General features: G+C 34.1%; 1 long non-coding RNA gene across 1 annotated transcript; it reads left to right on the forward strand.

The window, feature by feature from the left end:
- The first annotated feature begins 4,389 nt into the window (after positions 1-4,389).
- LOC149076140 (uncharacterized) lies at positions 4,390-12,164 on the forward strand. Its single transcript, XR_016194207.1, has 2 exons — positions 4,390-4,517; positions 11,897-12,164. It is a non-coding gene; the product is annotated as an uncharacterized LOC149076140 (long non-coding RNA).
- Positions 12,165-18,287: the final 6,123 nt, after the last annotated feature.

Below are 18,287 nucleotides of genomic sequence, written 5' to 3' on the forward strand. Positions count from 1 at the left end.
GCACCCTCTATATCGCTCCCGATCTTATCAAAGCCGTATAACATATTCAATAACTGGAAGTCAATAAAATCTGAATATATTTTATACCAATTGAAAGTGTATGTTGAATAGTTTTCACTAATAATATATATTCAAATTACGCATGACTTCGGAAATTCGTGCTTATTGCCACGACGACTGACAAAAGAAAGCAAAGCAAACGTATGCTTGATTAGAAAGATTAACATTAGATTATCCTAATTAAATTCCGATGTCGCAATTGTCTCATTGCATATTCATTACAAAAAACTTTCTAATTTACGTTTCGTAAGTAATTCTTGAAATTCGAAACGAGGATACACATATGGGTGGAGGGAGGGGGGGTTGTCTTTACTTCTGATCCGAACATGTCTGGGAACCATTCCACCGTAATTTACATTAATTAGCGTTAAATCTCTAAAAATGTGAAGTTACGAAACAAGGATATTTCTAAAACGTGTTGCACAATATCAATACTTGTGTTTCATGCAACATTGCGAATGCATCAGAGATACATTTTTATTAATTTGTAATTCTTTTATTACTTTTTAGATAAATTATCTCGCAGTGAGTGTGGGGGAGTCGGTGCATAAAATACATCGCATGCATTGTTGTAACCGTGAACGTATGCGTGTGCGGCAGCAGCTGTGTGTGTGTGTGTAGCTACGCATCAAATTGACGCGTCACGTGTTAATCCTTTACTTGGGATCAGGATATTAAACTTAATCCCCACACACACAAACACACACACACTCACCTGCAAAATACCATTCGATGTGTCTATAAGAATTATAACAGGTCTACTTCGTTTCCCGGACATTGTAATCACCCGGGAAAGCGCAGCTAATTTGTCCCGATGACTGAGCACTGAACCCACACAGCCATTAACGCAATTAGGAATAATGTGACAAGGAAATTTAAATAATTTACTGAGTACAGCGACGCAGTCGAGTGGCAGCGACTGCTCCATCAAACTTGTAAGCAGGAACAGGATAGTGGCGGGGGGGGGGGGGGTGGCCTTAATTCTGGAGGATCGATAGAGAAACGATTATGAGGTGTCTATAGATATTCCATGAAATGTGAACTAACTGTCCATGAACTGAAGCACTTTTTGTATTCATATACGAAAATTGATGAGTCTTTTGATCTCGATGTTGAAATAAATCATTTTGTCGAATTCATTTCCTACGTGTAGCTTTTTTTTCGCTTGATTGTGAAATTTGGGATAATTCTTAATTTTAATAGTAATTATCAGTACGATACAGCATTTACTGTTCATGAAATGTATCGTGGGAATGGGGAAATTAAAAACTTTTTTACATTTTTCTTCCGGTAAGTGCTAGAACGAAATCCTGTGTGTGAATATTAAGGAATTCGAATACTTCCGAGAGCACTTTTCTATAAAATGGTTCTCGAATAAACTTCAACGACATTTTTTGGTAGAAAATGTTTCAAAATGGTGAAAATAATAATAAATTTTGGACTACCTATATCATTTTCTGAGTCATTTTTATGTCAAATTTTAAGCAAAATTCATGTAATATTCGAAACATGACTGCAAAAATTTCTATAAATAGAATGTTTTGCTATTTTTATAATACGTTGAGATAGCAATGGTGCAAGTTATGAACCAACCTTGGAAGTATTGCGTCGTATGATCATAAGTTATACGCAAATCTGTTAATGTACGTGCGAAATTTTTGAAATTTCCTTCCACATATCGTCTATATATTTATCTGATTACAGTGATTTATACCAGTGGTTCTCAACCGGGGACCATATGGCCCCCTAGTGGTACTGGGATATTTCAGGGGGGCCACAGAAGAAAACGGAGAAAAGGGCCATGACAGATGGTTTGGAGGGCTGCAGAGAGCTGAGGAGAAAAATTAAGGTGTGAAGAAATAAAGCTTTCAAGTTAGTGACTATACACTTACAGAATCCAACAAAACCACCCATAAAACCAGGACCGTCTTAGGGCATGGACCCACCCGGGCCTCACCACCTACATTTTGCAGCAGATTCCCTAGGATCAAGGCCAAAACTAGATACCACCTATACACCCAGGGCAAGCGCACATTTTGATGCCGCTTGTAATGTTGAAGGACAGGTTTCAGAATGCAATTTGTGCTCCCTCGGGTCCAGTGCCCGGGACCCGCCTGCTCCCTCCTAGTTACGGCCCTGCTTAGGATGGGGTTTTTTGAAGGCCCCCCCCCCCTCGGCTACATTTTTCACAGACCCCTCCTCTACAGTTAGTACAATAAATTTTGAATATAAGTAGGAAATATGTAGGCTGTTTATTTCCAGCTAAGTATGGTACTACCATAGCATCATTTTACCTAAGGTGCCCATGATGTTGAGATGGCCCTGAATAGAACTCGGAGTAGCGGCGAGCTCAATAAATTCTAGGCCAGTGGTCTGGAAGCCAATCTTATTTGCAAAATTTTCGTTCAGTATAAATTCATTGAAAAAATTCAATACGTATAAAGGTTCTTGCTTCTAGAGGAGGGTCGTAAACTCTGGGTAAGAAGGGGGCCACGAGAAAAAAATATGGTTCAAAGGGGGCCACGGGCAAAAAAAGGTTAAGAAACACTGATTTATACTATCATATTGAAATTATCATATTGACTTATCATATTGAAATTTCGTAATGATACAATGAATAGAGTTTGCGAAATCGTGTTTCAAACTCATGAAAATGTCGAAAATAGCCTTCTTCGTAAAACGCGTTTAAAGTTTTTATTCACAGATTACTTGTATGTAAAAACGCAACACTAAAATGGACGTAACTTTGGTTCCGAGCGTCATATAAACAAAATAAGGTCTGTTTTGGAACCACAAATAATAGGGCTTTTAAAAAAAATGATATTTTCTTACTAAATGACATTTTTAATGTTGTCGGATTTCTTAAATATTTGATAACAGTTTGTGTTAACCGAAATTATAGTACCAAGTACTGCTAAATTTGTAGTGGTTCGTATAGTATTTCCCCAGCATTAACCACCGAGCTAGAGAATTCGGATTTTCTCAAATATCTGGACTAAGAATCGATAAAATTCGTTGATTTGAACCTTTTTGGTTCTCTGCATTTTAGGAACATTTCGCAAGTTCAGGTGATTCTAGCCTTGTTTGCTTTTGCTACCCATAGATCTTAATTCATTAAAAATGTTCGATACTAAGCAAATTTGCTCGTGTGGATCAAATGGGTAAAATGTAAACATGCAAGTACACTGCAAAAATATGCCGAGTTTTTGTATTACTTGATCATGCGTGCAATATTAAAAGAAGCAGAGGAAAAAAATCATAAAATAACATATTTTGTTATGCAAATGCGGCAGCATCTTTATTCAATTTCTGAACATGCAGAAAAACGTACAGAATACAAACGTATAGTGTCTGTATTTCGTATTGTGTTGGTCGTAATAATTAAAAAATATCAAACGCTGAATTTGGATTATTTTTGGGCAAAACGCATTTGCCAGAATGATGAACTATTATTTTACTCTTATTTGCTTAATTTATTCAGTGTTTAATATGAATTCATGTCGGTTTTTTGAATGACGGAATGACAGTAATAGACCAGACCTCAACATTCAAAAAGCTACTGTTGCATGATTTTTACGGCATGCCGGATAATGCCGAAAAATACGCTGATATGTTCACGATCTTTCAATGAAGAATTTCCTTTTCGAGTTAAATCAAGTTAAACAATTTCCCGATAGATTCGTGGTGTCAAACCCACGGCACGCGTGCTGTAAATGGCACGTCTGACGAGAATTAAAGAAATTCTATTACATTGTTTGATCAAAGAAATTCTGTCCAACTATTAAACAATCCTTTTCTTATTCATGACGGTCTTGTAAGCTGCCAAACCTGTATTTAATATGGTAGGCATTCTTACAATGATAATTATGTGATGACTTCCTATTTAATGCGTTTCTGTTCGGTTTTTCATCTTTGGGCATAGTTGCTGGACGTCTCATGTGCTAGAGCTTTAGGATCGTCCACATGGGGGACATGCATTGTATAGCACAATTACATTGTATATCCATGGATTCTTGGGGAAGGGGAGAGAGCGTTAAGCCCTTTTACAAAGATCATTGGGAAGGGAGGGTTAGTATTTGCAATCTTAATTTTCCTGGTAAAAAAGTTTTACATTTTACTCATGTTTACTTGTCTAATAAAACAGCAAATGACACCTTGAAAAAACTTCCAAAACCTAATCTCATATATAATGCTTCTTATGATAATTAACTCCAGTCATCAATAGAGTAGCCTGCTTACTCTCGCACGAGGTAGTAGCAATGTAAATTTGTTCGTAATCAATAAAATTTCGGAACTCCCCAAAGGAATTTCTGATTCTAGTCGGACTCAGCCTGTAGAGTGGCTACCGCTCTCATCGTTTGCTGGAACGAGACCTACAGGTTATCAGAACTAATTACAAGATGAACAGAAATATTTAAGCCCCGGATGAGATTTTGACCTTATCTCAGCACCCGGCTGTAAGTTGAAACTATTATTTCTTATGGACCTATTTTTTTCCCTAGAATACTCAGTAAAAGAGCTATTTAAAATCAAAGTTGCAAAATGCGAATCAATATCGACATTATTACACGAATCCCAATGGACACTTCCGTCAGTTCAGCAGCATTTCACGTCCCATTCCGTTTTATAATTACTTGGGGCTGATGCTTCGTTACCAGAAAGCAATAACGTGTTTAGACAAACGCACGCGAATGGGAAACGACGAATTCAAGCCCATTGTAATTTGTTTATACCCTCCTCGGGAGGAGGAGGCCTTGAAATCAATTAGCTTCGAGATTGGAATGGGATCGAACATTTCGGGGGAGGGAATGAAAGCTTCTCTCGAAACGACTGTTCGATTCTATTCTTGTTGTCCTACATTCGATTGTTCACATTTATTAAATACTGCATATTTGAAATTGTAATTTCATGTGTTAAGATGGATTTCCAAAGAAAAATCTATCGAATCGGGAGAAATCGAACGTTTTGGCATCGATGTTGAGAAATTTAACTGCTTATTACTGTAGAGGCTGTCCCAAATTAATTGCACAGGAATTATATATCCGCAACCGTTGACTTCAGAAACATACTTTCGGTTACAGAAAGTTTTCTATAGGTGCTATAAAGTACGGTTCGCACCTCTTCAGCAATAAGGAATTTCTATTATCGTAAAGACCGTTGTAACAATGAAGTACCGTAGTTTCCGGATTCGGATCTATGTCGAGCTCGACATAGGACCACTAAAGGTATAATTTTTCGAATTGGTCTGTCTATACATAAATATATAGAAAAATTAATTTTTTATGTTGACACTGTTAAGTTTTCAGCATTTATGGCTAAAAATTGGGTGTAGTTCACAAATTGTTATACGTAAATTCAAGTTGCAAAAATTCAGTAACTCCCAAAAATTATAATTGTTATTTATTGAGAATGGAAAAATAGTATCGTTGAGTTCATTCTAGTTGTGTACAGTCCCTAAAAATGGCAACTGTTGAGCCAATAAAAGCTTACTATACCGACGCAGTGATAAGTTGGCCCAACATAGTGATTTTATATGTCTAATATCTCTATAAATTATAAAATATTAATTTTATTTATAAATATGATTTACATTTCAATTAGGGATTACGGGTGGGAATCAATTAAAATTTTTAACTGGCTAATCAAAAATTTTTAATCGAGTAATCGACTGATTGATCGAATATTTTTTGAGACCATATAATGTTAACAGATACTATAAAAATATATTTTATTTTTCTCTCACACGCCCATTCGGCAGATGTAAACAAATATGGGAATAATTAAGAAATTAAGGCTGCCCGCTTGAAACAATTTAATATGCCAAAGCTAATTTTGTTACAACTTTGTAATTTCTTTACTTGGATCTTGTCGTTTTTTTTTGTTTGTTTTCAAATCGGTTATTTTAGGTTGCTCACTGATTTCAAAACTAATTTTGATCATACTGCTGCTTGTTTTTCTAGAAACTGCTCTCAAATGGTACATAAGAGAAGAGGAGCTGATGCTTCCAAGAATGTGAAAAAACTATTGCTCACATAGTGGAGACAATGAATTTTGGTCTCTTTTAAAATTCCCGTCAAACTCAATTTGAAACTGAAATTGTCAGATCTTGGGGAACATTAACTTGTTGAAAAATTTGATCAAAATATTGATTCAATTATTTTCAAATACGGCCATTTATGTAAAATGTTGTGTATAGGAACACAATTTGTAAGACATCTAATCGGTTTTTGAATTTTTTTTTTTAAAAATCATATTAGTTCGTAAACTTTTAATAAAAATTTTAATCGAATTTATTGAATCGATTAACTCAACTGAAATTTTTAACTGCAATTGGCAATTAAACGATTAACTGAGACCCGATTAATCGGACCAGTCCTAATTTCAATAATTGAAACTTTTAGCACATGGGGACAGAAAAAAAAAATTAATTCCTTTATTTTTTATCCATCCGACCCTCAAATAAATTTTGAAATTTTAAGTAATTGTGCATCATTTAAAAACTTTTGGTATTTGAAAGCACGTTTTTTTACGAAGTCAACGATTGCAAAGATGACCGCTGTGAAAGCAATTTTGGACAGCCTGTATATTGGAATGACTCTCGCACATTAGCATATAGGTGTCGATAGGCTGAATGAACGTCAGAACTCTGAAGTGTCGATAGGCTATAAAAGACAAATTCAATTTATAATAATTCAATATACTATATTTGTATGGGGATGATCTTTGATCGATTTAGTAATTTGAATTGCCGTCCGAAGCTCGATTTTTCACTAGTAAAGCAGAAAGAAAATCATGCTTAAGGCATTTAGTGGAAGTCGTTCGGAACCACGGGATCGGAAGAATGGCACGACTAGAGCCATTACCACCACATCAGTAATCGAGAAACAAGGCAATGAGACGTCGAACGGGAATTACGTTCGACGTCCCACGTCATCGCTAATCGATAATTCGATCCTTTGTGAGCAAGAGACATATGACTGTGCAATCATTAGTTCGCCTGGACTGAGCAGTAAATAGGAAATGGAATAGGAATGATTCTCTCACACCAAATGTGATTATGGCATGTATAGCTAGTTCCGCGCTCAAACATGTATCTCCATATTTTTTTCACAAACTTTCTAAACTATATAAAAATATTTTTTAAAACCTCTGCGCAAAATTTCCTACTACAGTAGTTCAGCAATGTTTCTGCACGCTGCGATGTTTCGAAAATGTTTCAGAATTGACTACAGAGCAGAACAGTACGGACCGAGCACGACCAGACTCAGTCGCTTACGTTACAAGCTCATTGCCTCGGAGGGTGTGGTCGTGCCGGAGAAAATCCTGTGTTACAAGGAGAAAAAAAATAATTGGGGGTCCCTATCATGGAATCTAAAGGGCCCTTAGTTATGTATGTGTATACATATACAATTACAAAAAACATGTGCGAGGTAGGACATATAACGAAGAGAATCAGCTTGTACAATGAGTTCGTTGTTCCCTACTTTAGCGTGCCTAGAGGAACCTTTGATAATACACATTCAAATGCTAAATTTAAAGAAGCTTATACAAGTATAAATATGAGCAAAAGTGTGAGAGCGTGCAATACAATCAGGGGCTTGAGAATTGACTACAACCAAACCTCGTTTTGTATGACCTTGCAAACGGAGTAACCCGCTAAACGGAGTCAGCCATGATCTCGTCACCCCCCCCCCTGCCTCATTCTTCCATTGATGCATTCGTGCACAGAAAATCACCATTTGGTGATTGAATGGTATTCTTTCATGATTGATTTATTTAAGTTATATATTATTTTTTTAACTAACCCTGTCATACAAAATTGTAAAATATTACAAAAGCTAAAGATGGTGGAACCATCTGACCATAAAATATTTTTTAGCTTTCAAGCTAAAAATTACTCCAGTTAAAATATGGTTACAAACCATAAATATTTATTTGAAATAAGAAATAAAAACTCAACTTATTCAAGTTTCTTTAGTAATTAAACTGTGTATTTTAGTAATTAAAACATTAAAAACGAAAATAAAAATGAAAGTTATTGGATTCATTTTTCAAAGAGCTTGAATCTCAATACCCTTTTTTATGTATTTTTAAATGATTAAAGCGTTACAGATCATATATCTAGCTCCTACTCCTAATCAGTACCTGGTCCGTCTCTCTCTGTCCCAACGAAGAGATATAAGCAGGTGGTTAAAGACCTGGACCATGCTGGAAAAAATCACATATCTATATAAATCACACCGGAATCTTTGTCGATAAACGATGAAAATGAGCATTTTCGTAACTGGACGTGAATGCACGATTGGCCATTTTCGTTAATTTCACGTTGAATTCTCGAAATCATGACGAAAGCGGAAGAAGTGATAATTTTATCGTGATGAGCCAAATTGGCCTCTCAACCTTTGCAAGTCTCTCGGAAGTCTTTCTGTAATAAACCTCGTGCAATACGCATATTTTAATCATATCAAAAATATTACCTCTTCACGAAAATTTTCGCAAGTTTCTGTAAATAAAATTATCGTAGTTCTCTATTATGGTTTAGGTGGTTTATTTATTTATTTTTTTTTTTTTGAACCAGATCCAAAGTGTAAAATAATTTCTTTACCCATATCCTAACGAAATTTCATGGTTTTCTTTCTGTGTGTGTGTGTAAAAAAAACACACACACCTATGAGTTTTTACTTGAAAAAAAATGAGTCGAAAAAGAATCAAACTTTTTGCATCAAGATTTGATAAAAATCGAGTCTTTGTCTTGGCCGAGCTTTCCTTATCCTCAACTAGGCTCCATACCAACCATCTTCAAACTGTTGCTCATGAGCACCAAGGGTGCTCAATAATCATGACAGATTTCGTGAGTGCTTTATTAACGCTTCAATTGAATACCCTATAAAAATTGCATTCAAGAATCACGATTAGCAGATTTCAGGAGACGTATGTAAATGTTGCCGTAAGGGAGTGCTCTCTGTTTGACGATTAGCATAAGCAGTGTTCGCGACTCGAGAAAGGTTGAAGACCCCCCGCTCTATACGCCCAACGGCTTTTCCCATATTGGAGCCATGTTCTGTCGAATGACGAGAAAACCGACAATAAGTGACCATTTAACTTATTGTAGGGAGTTTAACTTGAGCAGAGTTTAAAGGCGTATAATTAGGAGTTGTTACAACAGCGCCGTAGAGGACAATTTGGAAAAGTGACACGGTAAGGGCGACGCGTTGTGCGGGTAACCCGCTAACGAAGTTTGACCGTAGTCCCAAGAATCCAGTCTCGATGAAGCCCAGCATATCGTTGCTGTTAGTAGAAAACTCAGCTAGTCTTTATTTGAAAAGAGAAGCACGGAAAGTTTTTGTGAATTTTGTCTTTTCGTATAAAGAAATATAATTACAGAGCTTTCGCTTTAACAGTACCTTTCCGTACTGCACATGTATGTGAACTCTTTGTCGCATGGAAGTGAATACATTGTATTACTGGAGAACATTTCCCGGCCCGAACCACCAAATCGAATTACTATGCATACGCTACCCTACCATGTGGTCTGATGTGTAACGCCTAGAAACCTGAGAATGAAGTGAAGATTGTATATTATACAATATATTAATAAATTTATATTATACATTATATTTTTACCTATCGATAAAGCAAATGATATAGATGACAGGAACATTATTCTATAATTTGTACAAATCAGTAATATAAAATAATTTAAAATTTTGAACCAGCTCTCACCTTTAGACACTTTTCACGATACATAAATACTAATATCTAGGGACTCGGCACTCCTACTTCTGATGCAAAATACAGAGGGCAGGACTTCTCAAAGACGAGAAATAAATATATAACATTATAAATAACTTAGGACCATGCGATTTCATACTCATCAAATGCATTCCGGCCCGTACCAATTCGTTGAAAAATTCTTTTAGGATTATTTAAGTGCATGTACGGTTTACTAGTAGTAGTATGGTATTTTTGTAAGTTTAATCCGTGGATTGTACGTTAAAAAACAATAATTTTTTAATGTGGATCGTACAGGGTGTATGGGAAGTCCTGGACACATTTTGAATGTTAATAACAAATTAACCAATTGACATTAAATGTGTGGTTCGCGCAGCTTATATTCAGTGCGCAATATTTATCATGGCCTAGATTTTTTCCCCTTGATAAATTAAAAAAAAGTTCACATTTTGCTTACAGGTAACGCTGTAAAACAAAATCACAACATGAAAAAAGAAATATATATATGTATATCACTGTGACTTTTTATCCCAACAGATTTTTCTTTCTCACATGTTGGAATAGAAATGAATATTTTCGAAATTTGTTTGCAAAAAATATTTTTGAAAAATATGTAGAGATAACGTATAGATATACGTGTGTGTGTGTATAGAAAAATTATCCATGAAAAGTGAAATATTATGGAATCAAGGAGTGTGGCTTTTTTCCTCTCAAGTTTTTGTAGATATTTATTTTCCGGGGATACAGAGGCAATTTTTTTTGTACGTTTTTGAATTAAATTATCATATATATCGCGAATATTTGCCAGTATGGACTGTACAATGACATTTTTTGAGTTTTGCCATTTCAATGAGATTTGCTATTGCTCAAACCCGTGACTCGTTGGTCAAATGTGGCCCTCGTGGCTATCTGATGCGCTTCGCGACCTCGAAAATTGTTTTGTAAAAATAAATTAAGCGGCCCATTTCCAGGTCATTTAAGTTACTCGTGGTGCAGTTGCTTGCACTTGAGGGGCCCATGGCTCAGATCGCGGCACATTTCAAGATCACTCAAGTTGGCTGCGGCACGTTCACCGATCAGTTGTGTTAGCCGCAGCATATTTTCAGATCACTCGAGTGACTGACCTACGGCACATTTATAGATGACTCAAATGGTTCATTATACACTTCCACACAGATCACTTAACCCTTTGGTTGGCAGGCATTAAAATATCCAGATGGGGAAAAATTTTGAATATTAAGCAAATGGGTACCCCAAATACAATGATAAAAAATTTATTGTCAATATTTAAAAAATATATGGGACGTTGCAGCTCAGGGAACACACTGTATTTATATGATTTACATATATACTATATTTGATTAGTACAAAAATTTCATTCACTGTATACCAACTTACTGCTCTATCATTTTTGAAGAATGTCCTCCACACACACATATGGTATTTCACTCCAAAATGCAAGTGTCAAAAACCGATCTTGTTGGGATTGCCAAGAAATATGAGACGTGTACCTTTGATCCATTCTACTGATAATGATAGAAACTTTATGAACAGCTCAAAAGTAAAAATTGAATGCTCAGGAGTTGCTTAGAAGCATCAATGCCGAAACCAGCTCAAAAGTACAAACTATATTTATATGACAAATATAACAAACTCATGTTGCTTTTTTGACAACAAAACATTGCCAAATGAAGGGTATAAGATCGCACATATATATATGAGTGATATAAATTCCGGTACCACAGTTCCGGATCACTTAAAGTGAATCACGTTACATTTAAAGATACTTAAGTGGTCCGCTGCGCACTTACAAATCACTCGAGTGACCTGCAGTACAGTTCAAGAACACTTAGCGGCACATTTCCATATCGCTCTCAAGTGACCCGCGTCACATTTGCAGCTCACTGCGGCACACTTTCAGAGCTTTTAAGCAACTAACCACAGATTTTTAAATCATTTTAAATGGTCTATGGCACGGTTCCAGATCATTCAAGCGTCCCGCGGCATATTCCCAGATGGTTGAACATCCTTGTCTTATAATATAGTGAAATAAATTCAATGCATTTTACACATTGTATGGCATTTAATATTTTTTTTTTTACAGAAACCAGTTTATTTTTTCAGAATGTCAAATGAAAGACGACAAACAAAAGAGAGGAGAAAAATAACATTTTTTCAAAGAAAAACTTTTTTCCTATTCCATTATTTCGAAACAGACACAACGAAACTTATCCCAGAAAGAATAAAGAGGAGAATCTAGATTTTATATATATATATTGTGAATGTTGTACCACATTGAAAGCTACTGATGTGTTCGTATTATGTGTCCCAAGTGAACCGATAAATAAAATCATGATTCTTTTGAACATGAATGGATGAAACAGCAGTTTTTCTGTTTTCGACATTCATGTCTGAAAAAGTAAGAAAAAAAGTCTTTACTTTGGGATTTCGTTTCATGTCGAAAACATTTTACAATATAATGATAAAATATATAGGAGGGAGGATATATTTGAAATCCTAAATACCTTCACACGTGCTACACTTTTTATTCCCAGAAATTGCGGGTGTTTCGAAAATTCTGATCTTCCTTTGCAAAAATTTTCATTAGTCATTAAATATACGTATAAAAAAATTACTTGAATGTAATTGATTTTCTTATTATTCCTCAGGGGAAATCTGATGGAAATGATGACCGATGTACACATTTTCTTGATACTGCCACTCTAAATAATGATTAAAATAAAAAAAAGTACTCTTTTTTTGCACACACAACCTCCTTGTAGAACTGCGGGATAATTAGGCATCTGATACATTAAACAAACAATTAATTACGTGGAAAATAATTATTTTTAATGACTGTTTCAAGTCAAAAATGAAAAAAATAAAAATAAAAATTATTAACATAATTAATTTTTTTCCCAATTTCAGTGAAATTTTACGCTTTAAGTAAAACTTCGTAACTATGAGAGTTTTTCCATTTTCTACACACAAAATGGGATGGGATTTCATAATTTTTTTAATTGAAAAGATGCAAATTTTTATAAATAGGTATACTAAATATTTTAAATTTTAAAACATTCAAATAAAAGTATGCGAGTGTTTGTGGTTAATTTTTTTTATTTTTTCGTTGTTGGCTTTGATTTTCACTTTAACAAAAAAAACCATTTCGCATCAGATTACATGAAAAATATTGTTTTTACCTGGATTTCTTATAAAATATGGGGATATGTCATGAATACCATGTCTCTTTTTTACTCTTAAACTAAATTATACTAATATGTGTAGTTAAAAATAAAAAATCATTGAATTATTCAATAATACCAAATGTTGTTTTTAACTATCACAAATTGTTTTTGTTATTTTAATAATGACCATGAGAAATCAAACTGCAATAAAAAAAGATTAGTGTTATGCAGAAAAGATGTTTAAAAATTAAAATTTCAAAGTCATGTAAATATATATCTTCACAATTTTCTCATTGAGTCATAATTTTTAGATCTATGTTTTAAACCATAGAAACACGTTTCTCAACCATTTTGAACCCAAGGACCCTCTAAAATTTTTCAAAAAACTCGATGGGTGGTTAATTTACATTATATGTGGGCCTAATTTATTATTCCAACCAATGCGAATTTTATCAATATCAGTTATATGTAATTGATTTAATTTTGATTTAATCAGAATTAAGTTTGTAGTTTGCCCGTGAACCACCTATCTTAACTTCATGATCCGCGGTCCAGAGATTTATAAACACTGCCGTAGACCATTGAGAAAGCTTATTTCAGTGTATCAGAATAAAAACTCCGAAATTTCAATAGCATTTCCTGATGGAACGCCGTGGTATTGAAAGGTTCGCGACTTCCGGGCACTAATGCGAGCTGTGATTGATCTCCCCGTTAAAAAGTTTCTCCACTGAGAGAAATCAGGCCCACAACATTAAAAAAAAAAAAAATCACGCATGTCCATCTCAAGCAAAAGTAAACCAGCCAAGTTGTCTTCTGCTTCCGAATTCGGAAGGAAAATGACAGCACTATGAACATATAAGAAGCATTCCTAAGAAACAAAACTTCAGGTTAGGTTTACAACGCATACGCCTCTGGTCCCTGTCCTCCTCTGACTTTTATTCACTTGCTTGAATTTCTGTCTTTTGCGTTAAGAAATCTCGTTACTGAGCGAACTTTTCAATTTATGCAGGATGTGATTTATTTCTATTCTATTCATTACTCACTGCCACAGAAAAATGATTGATGATATAATGTCGGAAATATCACATTTACGTTGCCGAAGAATCATTTAAACTTTCTGTTCATGCGTGATTCCATCAAATTTCCTATTTTTTTTTCGATATCCAATCGAACTATATTTTTGGAATGGCCCTCACATAAGGATTGCTTTATTAGAATTTATGAAAACAATGAAATTCTCTGAATGAGCGTATACTCTGTTTTTGTATTCAGTAAAATAAAATTGCATACGATAGAAAAAAAATTAATTTTTATGACTATAGACACTTTCCACACATGTATGGTCGATTACAAATCAACGTATGGATTTCGGTTTGGTTGCGGAAGCGTTTGAAGCGCGAGGTCGAAACTGAAGGTGCTGAGTTAATGCAAGGGTCTTCAACCTTCCAAACATTGCGGGCCAAATGAAAACTTTCCACGAATCCCGCGGGCCACCACATCATACAGTGGTATTACCCGTTATTAAACATAGTTCAACAAATTATCGAACACTTTTATTTACTCTGAAATTATTTCTTTCATTAATTTTCAATTTGTATTTATTTAGAAATAACTTTGTTATTAATTCTAAAATTTTTACCGATAATTCTGTAATTATTATTTTTAGTAATTCCAAAATTTGTGCCAAATTATTTCTTTTATTAAGGTTTTTTTCAGCATTTGTGTAAACTCCGTTAATCGTGTATACCTCTTGTATGCTGAATTTTGCCTCGAAATATGTGAAATTATTGGTCTCAAATGTATACAAATCATATGAGAATTGTTTTGGCTCTGGTTCGCCCCTCCCACCGAATTCTTTACGACGGCCCGTTAAATGTACAACATTACTCTTGAATCTGGAAGGTATCTGGTCCATATAGCGTATATACCAAGGGTCAATAGAATACGTCCACCAGAACGGGCACTATATACGGTCTGAGTAGTTTCAGTATACTGACACTGCTCAGACCTATGAAGCTCCCGTTCTGGTGGAGGTATTTCATCGAATCTTGGTATACACGCTATGCGGACAATGGAAGAAAGGAAAATTTAACAAAAAAGCGCCACTTATACACCTGGTGGTCAGAAATTGAAAAAAAAAATTATTGCATAAATCTCTTTCCCATGGTCTCATTAATAAGATATTCTGAAAATTTGGCTGTATATTATTCGAATGAGCCGTTTTTATTCGAAGCACAGGAAATTTAATTATAATCACCCTGTATATTCTCAAAATGGTCGGCGGGTTATGGGTTGAAGACTCTGCAATGAGAAAACAACCATGATAGTGACAAAATGAACAAAATTAATATTAATTATTGTGTGTATGTTCGAGTGGCGTGGTGGTAAGATACTCATCTACCACCGTGAAGGATGCTGTCGCGGTCCTAGCTTCACACCCGGGGAAAAATATAGATCTTTTACTTTACGAGCTTGAAGCGACCACCGATAGATGGCACCTTCATTTCCAATCCAACTCATTAATGACAGCAAATTGCGATATAGCCAGAGTTGTGTTTGGTGAAGTGGTATAAATTATTGTATTATCAAAATTTAATTTACCTAATACACTCAACAGCGTCAAATACACGTGAATTATTATTGGTACTGTTAGTTGTTAAATGGGCTTCGGCACATAATTCGTCTTAAAGATCATTCTCTCGTGAATGAAGGATGGACGTCGGAATGTTATGTAATGCTTGCAGCTCTGCTCTTCCGAAATGTGTTTAAATTGACAAATATGGCTCCACGCTCCACTTACAACATCGCGCATTCTTGAAACCTGAATCACAATCTTCACAAGTGAAAAAAAATTTAGAATGCGCTTAATTTTCGAACATATTAGTACTAGTATTAATTTTGAAGGCGTATTAGATAATTATCATTCATAATATTCTAAGAGAAAAAGAATCTATCAGAATTGGTATGAGTTAATTTCTATAACGAATAATTAATTAAATACATTATTTCTTAGAAAATAAATTCCACTCTCATATTTTTCTATCGAATGATAAATTGCAACTATACCCGTCTCTGAAGAATGTTCTCCCACCTACGTTTATAATTAATTTCCTCAGACAAAATCAATGAATAGTTTTCTGTGAAATAAATGAGTTATAAATGAGTATTGCTATGTTAACACCATATATACAGAAATGATAAACGCAATAAGACTCGGTGTTCGGAAAGAAATAAACTTATAATCGTATTTTCGTAAGTTTTATTTGTTTTATGTAGTTTCACTGCGAATAGATTTAGTCGAAGTAGATTTTTTTTTGTTGATAAATTATTTCAACTCAATTTTCTATAATTTTTTTTTTATAATATTTTCTGAGTTTTATAATTATTTTTCTTTGAAAGCATGTTTTTTCTGGAATAAATGTAATGTCATTATAAGCAGCTTACGGCTGGAATATAAATGAGTAAACATTATGTATCGTCTCTACGATTTTCGAATCATAGAACTTTCAAATAAACAAATTAGCGAATTTTTTCTTATACGGCTGGAAATGTTCTCACTGATGAAATTTTCGGGTAATCTCTAAATAATAAGGAAGAAAAATTTAAATTTTACATCCTTGTGATGGAAATAAATATTTTTATAATGTTTGCATAGCATCATGAGTTTAGAAATTAATTTCTAAGAAATCTTATTCGTGTTAGTGGGAAACTCTTGTATCTTGACCATAGTAAACCTTGAAACACTTGAAATAGTTTTGATTGTATTATTTTTTTTCTAGCTGGGGGTTTTGGAGTACAAGAGATTAAAAATACATAACCACCTTTCAACTAAACGTGGTTTCAGCTGTTTGTCTACGGCAATGATAGATATTTGACAAGTAAGCATATAAAAGGTAAAAAAAATAAAATGTGTTCTTGTGTTTTTACTGTGTTTTTTCTCCACGTTTTAAGTTCAGTGAACTATATTTAATAGCTATAATCTATGCATTCTCCTGATAAATAGTATCAAGTGCTCAATTATACCAAGCATCATGAGAAAAGTTATTAATATTTTTCACAAATAATAGAGCGTCGTGTACCTTGGAGCAGTACAAAACTGAAAATTTTCCTAGTTTACCTTGCAATACCCAATTTACACCACTTTTTAATACTTCTTTTTTTCGTTTTTAAATGCGATTTATATTTTAAATTTTAGTTCTATACTTTTTTCAAATAGAAACTTCAGCTATATCCGTTTCTTATCTTTCATTCATCTTCGGTTATTTCCAGTCATTTATTTGTTGGAAAACCATAAAGTTTACAGCGTGGGAATGCATTCAACAAAAACTTTTACCAAGTGAAGTTCCTTAGGGGGAGAGGTGAGAGAATATTTTATTGTTTATCACTAACAGATATAGTAAATTTTGACATCACGGATATTGCATCTCTAATGCAATCATTTAGCATCAAAGGAACTGACAGAACTGACGATTTAGAAACATAATTTTCCTTTCTACAAGTATAATATAGAATAATTATACATTTCATCTATATAAATACGTTCCTACCTCCATTTTTGTTACTTTTGTTTACATATATATATATATTTATAATAACATTTGTGTATTATTTTGATAGTTAATTTTTCAATGTATGATTTATATAAAAATTTATTATTATTATTAATTATATGTTAAAATTTATTATTTATATCTAGAAAAATACTGATTACATTATTTTTCCTGTAGCATTTGCATTTTTTTATATTTGTAATTTTACCGTTCCAAGGTACAACAGTGTATGCTTCACGGTACAAGACCCCTTGTTGTACCTTGGAACATTTGTGCCTTTTCAAAATTCCATATTTCATAATTACAGTAAGAAAGTAAGAAAGAAAGGAAATGTAAAATATATATGATCCCATTTATACGATGTTTCATACAGTACACAGTTACTGAAAATGAATTTGATGAAATTTTACGGTAAAAATTGACTTGGAAAAAAAAGTTCTAAAAATAATGCTCCAAGGTATAGCAGTCTATACATACTGTAGGCCACTGGTTCTCAATCGGGAGCCATATCGTTCCCTTGTGGTCCTGGGTTATTCTAAAAGGACACGGGTGATAATCTAATGGAAAGACAGACATGAAAAGTGAAATTTGGTCATTTTTATGTCTGGGAATTCCAATCAAAAAAGAATTCAATCGGGCAGCGAGATTCTAAATGTCGAGAACCATTGCTCTAAATCGCTTTTCTAGTCACACACCGACCTAGTATCTTACTTTCTAGGTCACTCTTTTGATCACTCACCGACTTAGTGTCTCACTCTCT

The sequence above is a fragment of the Pholcus phalangioides genome, unplaced genomic scaffold (genome assembly GCF_987345545.1).
Source record: "Pholcus phalangioides strain wild (caught in Gottingen) unplaced genomic scaffold, Ppha-v1.0 ptg000015l_1, whole genome shotgun sequence".
Lineage (NCBI taxonomy): Eukaryota > Metazoa > Arthropoda > Arachnida > Araneae > Pholcidae > Pholcus > Pholcus phalangioides.